Raw genomic sequence first — 14185 nt, 5'->3', positions numbered from 1 at the left:
AACGTGTTAGGGCATGTGCGCTTCATGCCCTGGGCTCCTGCGATAACGAGGCTAATCCTAACTCACACACACGTCCGCCTTCGGAGTCACTCTGAATGCGTCTTGCTGGGGCTGGCGTGGTGGCGCAGCGGATTAAACCGCCACCTGCAGTGCCGGCATGCTGTATCTGAGTGCCAATTCGAGTCCCAGGAGCTTGGCTTCTGACTCAGGTGCCTCATAGCGCACCTGGGAGGGCAGTGGAAGATGGCTCAAGTGTACTTGGGCCCCTGCCACGCACACGGGAGACCCAGCTGGAGTGCTAGCCTGGTGAACCTGTGCATGGAAGGGCTCTTTCTTGCTGTCTCTCCTTCTCTGCCACTCTGCGTTTCACATAAGCAAAAAAAAAAATCTTTTTAAAAATCAGGTCCCGGGGCCGGTGCCGCGGCCCCGTGGGTAAAACCGCCGCCAGCATTCCATATGGGTGCCGGTTGGAGTCCCAGCTCCCCCACTTCTGGTGCAGCTCCCTGCTAATGCACCTGGGAAAGCAGTGGAAGATGGCCCAAGTGCTTGGGCCCCTGCACCATGTGGAAGACCTGGAAGAATCTCCTGGCTTCAGTCTGGCCCAGCTGCAGCCATTTGTGGGGTGAAGCAGCAGATGGAAGATTTCTCTCTGTAACTCTTTCAAATAAAATAAAATATTTTTAAAAAACTAGCTGCAGAAGGGCTAGCACTGTAGGTTAATCCTCCGCCTGCAGTGCCTACAGCCCATATGGGCACCGGTTCTAGTCCCAGCTGCTCCACTTCCCATCCAGCTCTCTGCTATGGCCTGGGAAAGCAGTGGAAACTGGCCTAAGTCCTTGGGCCCCTGCACCCACATGGGAGACCTGGAAGAAGCTCTTGGCTCCTGGCTTTGGATTGGTTCAGCTCGGGCCGTTGTGGCCTTTTGGGGAATGAGCCAGTGGATGGAAGACCTCTCTCTCTCTCTGTCTCTCCCTCTCACTTTCTGAAACTCTACCTCTCAGATAAATTACAGAAAAAAAAAATCTTAAAAAAAAAAAAAAAAGCTGCAGGACGGAATGCCCATGGGCTGTAAGATGTGGTGATGAGGATGATCCAATCTTCCGGAAACTGCAGAGAGCTTGGCATGACCCCTCTCGTGAGGGCACTGCCCTCCAGGAGCGCTGCCTTGTGGCTGTGGCATCGTGACAGCCCATCCTGGGAAAGGGGACGGCCACTCCCGTTTGTCCGGATTTCACAGGAGAGAAGATCGGGGCCCCCCAGTCTGCCGAAGGATGAAGATCTGTCTGCTCGCACACAGTTTACAGAAGCAGAGGAACGTGCTGACCATTTGGAGGCTGGGGGTTGAGTGAGCCTCACTCTTCTGCTACAGGACCGTCTGAGTACCCACCTGCTGGGAGGGCGAGCCAAGACGCAGGCCTGGAAGCACGCTGACAAGAACGATCAACTGTAATAGGGACCAACGCCTCTATATTTCAGCCTCTGTGCCTGAGTCTTATTACCAGCGTAAGTACCCAATAAGGAAGAGGCTTGCTTCACGGTAGAGCATGGGAACGCATGGCTTCTGGCTGACCACAATTTCACTATGAGTCAGCAGTGTGCCATAAACGCCAAAAAGGCTAACGCAGCCGTGGGCCCTGTTAATAGAAGTATAGGGTGTAGCTCGAGGGAGGCGAGCATCCATGGTGCTGTCAGAGCCCTCCTGGAGAGCTCTGCTCCTTTCTGGGCTCCGCGAGGTGAGAGGGGCCTTAGAGGGGAGTCCACGCGGAGGCCAGCACTCGAAACCACGGCAGCAAAGCCACTTCACAGGAGGAGCAGTGGAAAGCAGCGGGGAAGTTAATGTTTGAAAAGCAAGACACTGAACGGCAGGATCGGGCTGGGAAGAGCAGGCTGTCTGGGCAAAGGGCTTGAGGCCCACGTTCCAGCAGCGGAAGTTTAATTTCTGGATTCTCCAAGGGAGGGGAAAAAAAAAACAACTCCATGAGGGCTTTCTTCCTTACTCTTTGCTTTTTGCAAAATAAACATCTTCAGCCAAAGAAGATCCTGTTCCTTCCAAGATTTCCTTGGAGTGCAAAAATCTGTGGATGTATTTATGCCTCTTTGCCAAGACATCACTTTCTGCCTACAGGTGCACCTCCTCCAAGAAGCCCTCTCTATAAATGCCCAACGCTAGCCGTGTGCTCTGTTATCTCTTTGCCATGAATTTTGCATTGCAGTCGCATTTTCTTTTGCTTGTCCCAGTTTCTCTAAGAAATTGCTAGTTCCTTAGGAAAAAGGACTCTATTATGCTTTTGTTTTTATTACCCTAAATGTTCTCATTATATCTGGTACCTGTCAGTTATTGGGATGGAGGGAATTTCTGCAGACGGTAGCCACAAGATGAATTAAAGTAACCAGACAGGTAATTTTTCACAGCATCTACATGACAAAGCGTTACAGAGTTCTCTCTTGATGATAACAGCAGTGAATTGGCCCTTCACCTGATGAAACAATGGGAGCTGACAGAGTTGGCTGTGTAGCAGTCTCACTTCACAGTAAACCTCACTTCCTTATCCAGCCTGCAGTTGCTGATCTACGCTGGAGAACACACAGGGTTGCCATGAAAGCTCCATGGAATTGGGGCTCTCTCCAGCTAGGGGATCCCTCATCTCCACACTTTCTCCTTTCTCTACCTGGACACATACGGAGTACTGTCGACATTCTACAGTGTCTGGTTCATAAAATGAATTAGGGGGCCGGCGCTGTGGTGTAGAGGGTAAAGCTGCCATCTGCAATGCTGGTGTCCCATATGGGTGCCAGTTCGGGTCCCGGCTGCTCCACTTCCAATCCAGCTCTCTGCTATGGTCTGAGAAAGCAGTAGAAGATGGCCCAAGTGCTTGGGCCCTGCACCCACGTGGGAGACCCAAAGGAAGCTCCTAGCTCCTGGCTTCGGACTGGCACAACTCCAGCCTTTGCGGCCAACTGGGGAGTGAGCTGGTGGATGGAGGACCTCTCTCTCTCTCTCTCTGCCTCTGCCTCTCTGTAATTCTGCCTTTCAAATAAATAAATAATTAATTACATCTTAAAAAACAGTAGCCTCTTTAAAAATATTGATCTAGGAGGCTGAAATTCTACAAAATGAATTTGCTTAAAGAAAGCACCATTGCATAGATGAGATATTGCATATTTTAACTACATCAAAGACATAAAGGTGTTGTGAGGGTCACCACGCATGAATCTTCGTAAGCCTCTTGTATCACGGGTTCTGGGATGGAGGAGTTCTAGAGCACACTGGGTCCTCATTTGGCTGAGAACAGAACACAGTGCAGGAGCCACGTCCAGGCTCGGTCACCCTCACCACCGGGCAGTACCACCTCCCACAGCCTCAGGACCCGACGCTGCACAGAGCAGATGACACACTTCTCTGTGACCCCACCCAACAGCCTGAAATTCACTTAGAAAATTTAAAGAGCAAAAGCCCCCTCGAGAGACAGAGCCCCAGTTCCCACTAAATCAGCTGTTACCACACAGGAAGCAGGCCACCTTCATGGTCACGGGGGCAGCCAGTCTGTCCCTGTGACCACACGTGGCTCTGAGGAGCGCCAAGGCCTTTCTCAGTCTCAGTCTTCTGTGTTCAAAGCTGCACATCCTCAAACAAGGCTCCACCTGCCAAGCCCATCTCAGAGACACTAAAGGAAATAACTCGGGCTAACGCCCTGGCCTGAAGCACCGGCCTCCCATGTGGGTGCCGGTTCTAGTCCCAGCTGCTCCTCTTCCCATCCAGCTCTCTGCTATGGCCTGGGAAAGCAGTGGAAGATGGCCCAAGTCCTTGGGCCCCTGCACCCACATGGGAGACCCAGAAGAAGCTCCTGGCTCCTGGCTTCGGTTGGCACAGCTCTGGCTATTGTGGCCACCTGGGGAGTGAACCAGGGGATGGAAGACCTTTCTCTCTCTCTCTCTCTCTCTCTCAGTAACTCTGCCTTTCAAATAAACAAATACATCTTTTTTTTTAAAAAATGACAGCCAAGCGGCCCACAAAAGCACCACTGACGGCTACAGTTCCCAATGGGATTTGGCCTCTGCAAAGGGATTCACCCAGGACTGGCTGCTACTTTTCTGGCCTGCAGGGGAGGGGGAAGGACCTTGCCATCTCTAGCAGAAAAAGTCACTTCCCTCTGTTCTCAGTGAGACAGGTGGTTTCCAACAGAAACCAGAGGGCCTCCGAGAACGTGAGGTCTAACCTCTCTGTCACCAGGCAGGAAACTGAGGCCCAACAAATTCAGGTGCCTCGTCCAAGGTCACCGAGGTAGTTTTCTGCAAGAGCCGGAATTCAGATTTGCAGAGGCCCGGGTGACTCCAGACGCTGTGCTCAGCCCAGTGTAGCCTGGTCTGCAACTGAACAGCCCGTGCGAGGTCCTGGCAGGTATCAGCAAAGGTATCCTGGGGAAGTCACAAAAATTCATTGACCTCTGCTTTCGCCCTTCTGAAAAAAGAGAGGCAAAATATGTGGGCCACGCGTCTCAAAGATCACAGCCCGATCTAGCTGCGGGCGGGCGGGCCTGTGGTGCAAGGTTTGTGCTGCCTGGAGTGCTTGCCCCCCACAGCACAGTGCCTGGTCTCAGCCCCAGCCCCACCCCCAATCCAGCTTCCCACTCCTTAGGTACTCAAGTACTTGGCTCCCTGACAACGGATCGAGGTCTAGGTTACTAGCTCTGGCTGGTAACCAAATCAGCTAGCTGATTTCATGTTTTACGTAATAAAGGGCCAGAACTATGATCTACTCAACGATGAACAGAAACATTCCAAATGATAAGCCAACCAGGTTTTCACCCCTTGCTTGCGTACTTCGCTGGTAAGACTTCCTACTTATTAAGAAAGAGTTTTCTTTAAAGTCGGACTTAACAAGAGAACTGTCTACTTATTATTTGCTGAGTTCCTACCGTGTTCTCAGCAGTGTGTTGCTAATGTTTTCCTGCAAAGCACCAGACAAAAGACACAAATCATAAACCATTTGTGGACCAACAAATTAAGCCTGTGGTTCTAGAAGGCTGAGGGGTGTGGAAAAATCAAATGAAAAAGTGTTATTCATGACCAATTGATCAATTAGGCTGCTTTTCATTAAAAAACATAAGAAGTAGAACCAATTTGGCACGACTGTGTTAGAAATACATAAAAACATTATTAATGCTGGATCCCCCCCATTTATTTTTGGTTCTTTTTAGAAAATTACACTTGAGAGCTTTCTGTAATGGCAATTTCAGGAGTGGATGAGGCTTGGCGTAGCACTGGAACCCTTTTGTAATGCTAACGAGGAGGCCTGCAGGCCCAGAGACTGGTTTGTAAGGCTGCTTCTGAAGACAGATGCTGGAACACTGAGCACAGCAGAGAACCAGCCACGGAGGCCCCCCAAGCCACCCCTCGTCCTGCCAGTAGGGTCTGTTAGAAATCTGACCATGGCTCTCTCCTGTGCTGTAGAGGTGAACCCTTGCACACAAGAGGAATGTCAGCAGTGGGAGGCGTGGAGGGATGGTCCCCCTGCCCCACCCGACCCCACGACTATACTGAAGTAGCATCTTCCTTCCCAGGTCTCTGTGGCCTCATAACTCCCCTCTTGCATTGCTCCTTTTGTTGCTGTTGTTGTTATTATTCCTTCACATTTCTTCTAGTCATTTCACTTTCAAGTAAATAACTCGGATATTTAAGGTTGCTTGTACAGAGCCATAAGCCATGCAAATGCAGCAAGTACCCTACTTATCTATGCATCATATGGATTCTTATTCAGATGAACAGACTCTCAGATGTTCAGTACCGTCAAGCCTGTGTGTGTGTGTGTGTGTGTGTGTGCTGGCGGGTGTCCTGTTGCTGATTCTCATTTAGTTCCATGTGTGTTACTCCTCGTTACATGTTCCAGTCTTGAGAGAGAATGTTCCAGAATTAGACTGCCTGAGTCCAAACCCTGGTTCTGCCACGTGCTTGTTAAGTGACCTTGTGCGAGGTACTCAACCTCTCTTGCTTGCGTGAGCGTGGCTCGTGACAGACGGCCATGACAGCAGATACTCCTGGAGGAACTTCGCATAGATTAACTACTTAATCCTCAGAGCACCCCACGAGCCAGCATCACCATGGCTCTCATGCTACGGCTTCAGAAACGGAAAGACAGAAAGCCTGAACAACGCGGCCCAGTTCGCTCGGGAGCTGGAGGGCTGGGTTCCAGTGCAGGCTGCACCGGTCCACAGCAAGGGCTCAGTAAACGCTACCCATTGTGACTGTTAACCAAACTTGCTCTCAATAAATATTTACAGCTGCTGCTCTGTCTCCTCTTTCTTCAAAGTGCATTAGAAATGTACCCCCGATGTGACCCCCGATGGAACAACCGATTTAGGGTTATCACCGAAACTCACTGTGTGCAGGTATGTTGGGAAACAGGATGTTACCACAGGCCAGAGTGGCCCTGCAGATCACTCGCTAATTGCAGGGGGAGACGCAAACAGCACCTGCACAAGGAGAGATCCAGACAAGCTGGTGGCTGAGTCATGGTCAGAGCTGGCATGCTGAGTGGCGGAACAGCCGCGCCTCCAGAGAGCAGCAGCGCGCAGCTCCCGCGGCACCCGGTACAGAGGGCTCCCCGGAATCCAAGCACGCCCCTCCTCCCAGCCTGCACGTGAGGGCACAGGAGCAGGCCAACCAGGGGGCAACGACAAAGCCAGAAGGGCGTTCTCCCGGATGACTGGCCAAGCTTTAAAAGAGCCCGCGCTGGACAGACATAAAGCCCACATGCAAAGTTCGGTACTATTATTACTAGTGAAAGATTCATTTATTTATTTCAGAGTCAGAGTTATAGAGAGAGAGAGAGAGAGAGAGAGAGGGAGGGAGAGAGAGAGAGAGAGAGGAGGAGAGACAGAGAGAAGAGTCTTCTATCTGCTGGTTCACTCTGCAAATGGCCACAACAGCCAGGGCTGGGCCAGGCTGAAGCCAGGAGCTTCTTCCAGATCTCCTACGTGGGTACAGGGGCCCACGCAAGCACGTGGGCCCTCCCCCACTGCTTTCCCGCACACATTAGCAAGCAGCTGGATCAGAAGTGGAGCAGCCAGGACATAAACTGGCACCCATAAGGGATGAGGGTGTCGCAGGCAGCGGCCTCACTTGCTACACCACAATGCAGGCCCTGTTACTGATTTCTCAATTAATTTCATGTGGTTAGACAACACACACTTTAAGATATCAATCTTTTGAAAGTAAGGTTACTTCCTGGCAGTATGCACTTCTCCCTGGTTAATGTTCACTTTGCACCTGAAAAAGAACGTATTCCCCAGTAGCTGGATGTAGCATAGCAGGTAAGGCTTCTTCCTGTAATGTGTGTATCCCATCTGGGCGTAGGTTCAAGTCCCAGCTGCTCCACTTCTGATCCAGCTCTCTGCTATGGCCTGGGAAAGGCAGTGGAAGACGGCCCGGGTGCTTGGGCCCCTGGCACCCGAGTGGGAGACGTGGATGAAGCTCCTGGCTTCAGCCTGACTCGGCTCTGGCCACCGCAGACACCTGGGGAGTGAACAGTGCGTGGAAACTCTCCTTTTCTCTTTCCTTCCCTCTCTCTGAGCTCTGACTTTCAAATAAATAAGTAAATATTTTTAAAAAAAGTGTTCAAAAAGGTTCATAGAAAGGCAAATGATTAGAAAAAAATGTGGATTTCAAACCTTTTTTTGTACCATGGTAAACTTAGATATATTAATCCCATTTTTTCCAAAAGCTTTCTAAAGTACCCTTGTATCTAAAAAGCAAACTCTTTTAGAAAATTTGCTGAATGCCTATTGGCTCAAGTTTGTTGAGATCTAATATTAACATTGACAAGGAAACAGTGTCAAGAGCAGGGCATGGCACATAGTAATTGCTCAATAAATATAAAATATTTACTGTTAAACGAGGTTTTGCATTCCTGAGAATTGTTAAATAGGAAAATAAAGGCAGAGACACATGAGGCTGGGTAAACACGTCAGGTGCATAAAATGCGGGCCAAACTAATTCTATGCGTTGATTTAGACAACTTTGCTCATAAAGAATCCAAAACAAGTTTACAGTTTGTTTTATGGGGGCGCAAAGTAAGAGTCTGTCCCTAAGCTCAGTCCAGCAGCCGCAGTTACTTGTGTAAGAAACCCTGACGGAATCTCGCTTGACAACGCGGTTCTGAACAGCGGCAGACTCCTCAGGCAGGCAACAGGCCCGTTCTGCTCCACTTGGAGCCTGCACCTCCAGGCGGCCGCACCGGCGGGAGCTGTTCTCGGGGAAGTCAGTGCATTCATGGGAACTGGGGCTGCTTTCAGCACTTCCCAGAAGGCAAAGGTTCTAAAAGAAAAGACTTCAGCCAGCCAGTGAGGTGCACTGCGTCTAAGAGGTAGGAATAAAACGCTAAGGATTTGAAGAAATAATTAATCCCGAGACCGGCTTGCATTTCCCGGGACCTTTCCCTACGGCACTTCCCAGCTGTGTTAACTCGCTGGTTCTGCCGACAGCCCTGTGAGGGAGACAGAACAACTGACCTGTTTCAAAAGGGGGTTTTCATCAGGTCTGCCGTATGGAAGGTATTGCAAGGATATTCCGTTAGCAGCAGAGCTATTTCTTCATATTGAACAGATCAGTCACCACCTCCCCTCTGCCTCCGTAAATTCATTTAAGGAAATATAAAACCCATCACAATGTAGGGAGAATAAGATTACAGTTTATGACAGTTCATGACGTGGGAGACACTCACAGTTGATCTACAAAGTAAGTCTTACCAATGGTATGGGACTGCAAAAATGCTTAAAAATGTTCTCAAAAAGGGCACAAATCAGAAATTTTTAAAACTCGAGACTTAAATGTCCTGAGGTGGTTCTCTAATTAGCTTACTGCTCTTTATTTAGTAGTAAAATTATTTTATCGACACAAAGTTTTATACACAATACTGGGTTGTTAAAAGAAAGTAGGGGTCAGTGCTGTGGCGCAGTGGGTTAAAGCAGTGGCCTACAGCACCAGCATTCCATATGGGCGCCAGTTCAAGTTCCGGCTGTTCCACTTCCGATCCAGCTCCCTGCCTAATGTGCCTGGGAAGGCAGCAGAAGATGGCCCGAGTGCTTGGGCCCCTGCACCCGCGTGGGAGACCCAGAAGAAGCTCCTGGCTTCAGATCAGCTCAGCTCTGGCCGTTGCGGCCATTTGGGGAGTGAACCAGTGGATGGAAGATCTCTCTCTCTCTCTGTAACTCTTTCAAATAATAAATAAAATAAATATTTTCAAATAAATAAAATCAATCTTTAAACAAATTAAAAAAAAAGAAAGTGACATAAAAGATGGCTTTTCTCAAGCCAAAAACAATAGAGGAAGAAAAAGAGACCATTGAAGAACTAAGTTGCTGATAAATGTGGTTGCACAGAACCACATTCCTTCAGCCTGAAGTCTCCCATCATACTATGAGCACATGAAATTCCATCCCTGCCCCGCCCACGGTGGATTTTTAGATACTAAGCATTTGTCTCCGTAATTTATCAAGGTATATATATTCTCTGTAATGGGCAAATGAAGTTACATACATGAGGGCACTTCAAAGGATCTGTGGAAAAATGGAATTAAAAGGTTTTTGGTACAAAATTTTTTGAAATCCATGCTTACTTTTCAATACATGCATTTCCCACAAACTTTTTGCAAGATCCCTTATATCATTAACAAGGCCTAATTCCGGTCATGTCAGTTTGATAAATTTTTAAGTTAGTGAAATCTTTGGTGGGTGTGTTCAACCCTCCTGTTCAGGAGCAGTTGGGACAAAGAGCAGAAAGGAGCTATGTTGGGACTGGACGTCTACATGAGACACAGGCTTTGAGATATAACCAAACTATTCATAGAGAGACAAAGATAGACAAACCCTTCTCAAACCGAATTTCAACATAAAGTTCTCCTGCTGTAAAGGAGCCCGTATCGGCAGTCTTTGTAAAGGTCACACCAGTACCAACGGCAGGAGGAACTGGAACGGCAAATCCTGGACCTCAGAGTGCTGGTGTTCACTGCTGCTCAGTCCCCCAAACCCTTCCAATCCCCCACATCTAGATTCGGTGCTGACTTTGGTGCCGTGGCATTTTAACCCTCGAGACACCAAGGTCTGAAGACTTTCCCTGAGATGGCTCTGTAGCCAGTTCGTGGAGTTTGCTGTTACGGGCTCAGTAAGGAACAAGTCTTCTCCCAATCCACCCAACAGAAGTCAAATCCCATCACCACACACTTTGTCATGACAAAAGACTTAGACACCTTAGCTGATGGACGAAAATACTAAACGCAACACTTAAAGAACCCCTGGGATTCATCTTAATTAGATTTGACTCATAGTGAATTTCCTGCGAATCATCAGACCGCTCCAGGCTTCTGGAGAGCATGTCCCTGTGTTGATAATGACTTACCTTTCGGAAGAGAAGAAGTTGAGTTTACGTCTTTGCTCGGACACCGAGTTAGAATCCTCTCTCGCAAGGATGATGAACTCAGACATCAAAATGACTGCAACTGAGAACACAGATCCACCTTGCGCCGTCCTCCAAGTCCCACACTGAAGGAGGTGCCAGGTTACAGATCCATCGGCAGTGCCTCCTCCTCTCTCCCCGCCACCCCCGTCAGCCCTGCTGTCTGTAGGCAAACCACACAGGAACTAGCAGACACAGGGCTTCAGAGAGCTGGGCGTGAGCCTCAGATGATGTGGTTTCGTGTTCTTGCTGCCAGAGTTGTTGAAGTAAGATGCAGGAGGCTCACTGAGCTGCCTTTGCCCCTTGATGCCTGGTTTCAGTTTTAACAACACCCCCCCGCACACTGCTGTTCACACAAGAACACCTCCATCCTGGGCAGGGCCCGCCGGCAGGTGCTCTGACCCTAAGGGAAAGCTCCCTTTTCCAGGCATCCAGAGGAACGAGGCGGCTTCCCGGGGGGACCCTAGCAACAACGACCTCTGATCATTCACAGTGTGAGAATCCTGAAGAGAAGGCTTTCTTAAAAAAAAAAAAAAAAATGGTATTTGAAAGGGAGAGAGAGACACACACACAGAGAGAGAGAGAGAGAGAAAAGTGGAGAGAGGAGAGAGATTGATCTTCCAATCGTTGCTTCATTTCCCAAGTGGCCAAAGCCAGGAGCCTAGAACTCCATCCGGGTCTCCCGCAGAGGAGGCAGGGCCAAGTGCTCGGGCCCCCTCCACTGCTCTCCCGGCGTGTTAGGCCGCGAGCTGGAGAGCAGCTGGTGCTCCGATACGGGATGATGGTGTTGCAAGAGCTGGCTTAACCGCCGTGGACTACGCAGGCCCCAGAAAATGCTTGCTGACTTCTCTCGGCCTTTCCTAGTACTCTTTGTCTGTGATAACACTTTTTAAGGAAGAAGAAAAGCCCCGAACCGGGGTGCGTCCTAACCCCGGGCTTGCTGCAAATCGGCCTCAGCCGGGTCGGCTTCTGGGACTCCGCGACGTCTTGGCACGCCACATTCACAGCTTTCTGGGATTTTAAGATTTTTCACTGACTTAGAGGTTTGTCATCTTTAACTTCCTTAGTTCTTATGTTCGCATTTATAGCTTGCCCTTCCCCCACTCCGACTGCAATTTGTGAAGGCCTCTTCCTTTCTCTTTGCTCTTGCTAGAAAACCGATTGCCAACCTTGCATCTTTCGCTCAAACCTGGGGACCACGGTACCATTAGAGTTTGGGGACTGGACTCAAGAAGAAGGGGGATGCTGGCTCCCAGGATGCTCACCTCTGGAGCGCAGAGAAGGAGGGCGCCACAAAGGCTGACTGGGGCTCTGCAATCTGAGCCTTCCGTAATCAAGTCCTGTCCCGTTATTGCTATTTGCCCCTGTGTGTCCAAACTTTGCTCAAGGTTTCCTTTTTGTTTGCTTGTTTGACCTTTACCTTGGTTGTAATGGCTCAGCATTTTTATTGAAATAGAAGAACCTGATATAGATCAAGAAGAAGTCCTTGGTCATCATAGGTGCTCAGTGAATATTTGTCAAATGAGCTAAAGGAATTAATTTGCAACTCCTAATTCTTTAACAACGGGCATATTAAAAGTTAAGGCAAGTTTGCCACTTTGTTTCAAATTTAAGTTTTATCTGAACAGACGCTACACTATTTCCACAGGTTAAATTAATAGAATTTTAAAGATAACAGGATATTATTGATTTTAAAGTAAAGACGTCTCAACCCTGGCAACACAGTTCGCCGGCCTTTGTTCCCTGAGGATCTTCTCGGCTCCCCCGTTCCCTGCAGCAGCTCCATGGCCAAGTTTCTGAACATCGGAATCTGCTGGCCGCAGTCGGTCCTGAGCCAGGGGTTTGACCCAGGCAACCAGCGAGGCCCTGATCTGCCCTGGTGAGAGGGCGAAGGCGAGGATCGCTGAACGGTGCTGTGCAGAAAGGGTCATGAAGCTTCCAGTTTGTACTCTAAGGAGGAAGACGCTTTTCCACAGGGAGAAGAGAATGCTGTTCCTCCCCTCTCCAGCGTGGGGCGGAGCAGGTGTTTGGGCAGTTCGCACTGACTGGCAGGCGTGTCACAGAGCCTCCTGGGAGGGAAGCAAAACCACGTTAGAGGTCTACTTCACTGCAGCTCTGCCCGAGTGAGTGCAAACACAGGGCCTGAGAACAAAGAGCCGAGTAGTGCGGTCAGCACATGGCCTTCGCCAGCGTGAGAACAGAGCCCCAGTTTCAGTCTCTGCCACTGTGAGACACGCACGGGGACTGGGGTCAGGGTCAAAGGGGCAAATGTTCTGGTTACTGAGACTCAAAAGGGACTTGAGAAAAACAGAAGGTAAAATTGGGAGGATTCAGGAATATGTGGAATCTGAACTTAGCCATCGTGGAGACATTTTCTTTTGAAACTATACCTGTTGGGGCTGGTGCTGTGGCATGGTAGGTAAAGCCGCCACCTGCAGTGCTGCCATCCCATATGGGTGCCACTTCGAGTCCTGGCTGCTCTACTTCCGATCTAGCTTTCTGCTATGGCCTGGGAAAGCAGTAGAAGATGGCCCAAATGCTTGGGCCCCTGCACCCGTGTGGGAGACCTGGAAGAAGCTCCTGGCTCCTGGCTTCAGATCGGTGCAGCTCCAGCTGTTGCAGCCAGCTGGGGAGTGAACCAGTAGATGGAAGATCTCTCTCTCTCTTTTTCTCTCTCTCTGCCTCTCCTTCTTTTTCTGTGTAACTCTTTCTCTGTGTAATTGTGTAATTTCAAATAAAGAAATAAATCTTAAAAAAAAAAACCAATATCTGTCTAAACATTTTCAGCCATTCCTCTCGGAGGGCACTGTAAGCAGCATGACTCCCTGTGCATCGTACTAGGTACAACATGTGCTTCCGCTTCTACAGAGTGAATTCAGATATTGTCTTCATCCCTCCAGTAAATGACGTTGGCACAGCTGCTCTGTGCTAGGCCTGCTCTGGGTGCGGGGCACGAACCAGTGCACCAAGTCTGAGCTCTGCCCTCTGGGCTCCTACATTCCAGCAAAGGGAGGCAAGAGTAAGTGTGTCCTGGAGGCAAGCACAGTGGGGCAAGAGCCACAGGGAGCGTGGCTGAGGTGGGCGCTGTGATCTTACACTGAGAGGTTCAAGGCCATGGGAGCCAGGCTGACAGCTGCAGAAGTGACTTTAGCAGCCACAGGGACTGGCGGATGCAAAGCCTCAAGATGGGTGCATGCCCACACAGACAGCGAGCGGAGAAGTCGGGATGGGGGCAGGACACCAGGGCCTCGCTGGTCACAGCAAAGCCTTTGGATGTTAAGTGGGCTGGGAGCCAGTGGAAGATTCTGAACTGGGACCTGACTTGGTGTTTCCATTTTAAAAGGCTCACTTGACTGTGGTGCTGCAATTGGACTGTAAGTGAGAGAGGACGGAAGCCAGGAGAACAGTTAGGAGGCCGCTGCAAAAGTTCAGGCAAGAGACAGCAGTGGCCTCGAGCACGGTGGGGAGGTGCTGGGAGCGGGCAGACCCGCAATGTGCAGGCTGCGCAGAGGGTGAAGCAGCAGAGACAATACTCTTGTACTCCGTGCAGTATCCAGACTCCTGTCACCCTGAGGACGGTGGTCAAAGGGAGGCTGACAGATGTCATATGAGGAGTAAGAGACAGAGAGAGGAGTCAAACGCAGTGCTAAGGATTACAGCCCGAGAAACAGAAGCAAAGTGCGTCACTGACTGAGACCACTGGGAGGAGAGTGAGAAGGGAAGATGAGGCGCTCCG

The 14185-nt window shown here is 49.8% G+C and overlaps 1 protein-coding gene and 1 long non-coding RNA gene across 2 annotated transcripts in view; one reads left to right on the top strand and one right to left on the bottom strand.

Annotated features, from left to right (window-relative positions):
- The window catches only part of GRAP2 (GRB2 related adaptor protein 2), a 74882-nt gene extending 64286 nt beyond the window's left edge, over nt 1-10596 (bottom strand). The window contains exon 1 of the mRNA XM_051834071.3: nt 10393-10596. The gene's annotated coding sequence lies outside the window, so the exon portion shown is untranslated. The remainder of the gene's footprint in view (nt 1-10392) is intronic.
- Nucleotides 10597-10837: 241 nt separating this feature from the next.
- On the top strand, nt 10838-13211 carry LOC149123637 (uncharacterized). Its single transcript, XR_016217023.1, has 2 exons — nt 10838-11492; nt 11603-13211. It is a non-coding gene; the product is annotated as an uncharacterized LOC149123637 (long non-coding RNA).
- Nucleotides 13212-14185: the final 974 nt, after the last annotated feature.

This window comes from Oryctolagus cuniculus, chromosome 11 (genome assembly GCF_051225735.1).
Source record: "Oryctolagus cuniculus isolate XC-2025 breed Fujian yellow rabbit chromosome 11, ASM5122573v1, whole genome shotgun sequence".
Classification (NCBI taxonomy): domain Eukaryota; kingdom Metazoa; phylum Chordata; class Mammalia; order Lagomorpha; family Leporidae; genus Oryctolagus; species Oryctolagus cuniculus.
Note: the sequence above shows the minus strand (reverse complement) of the source record. Positions and strands in the feature narration are given on the sequence as shown.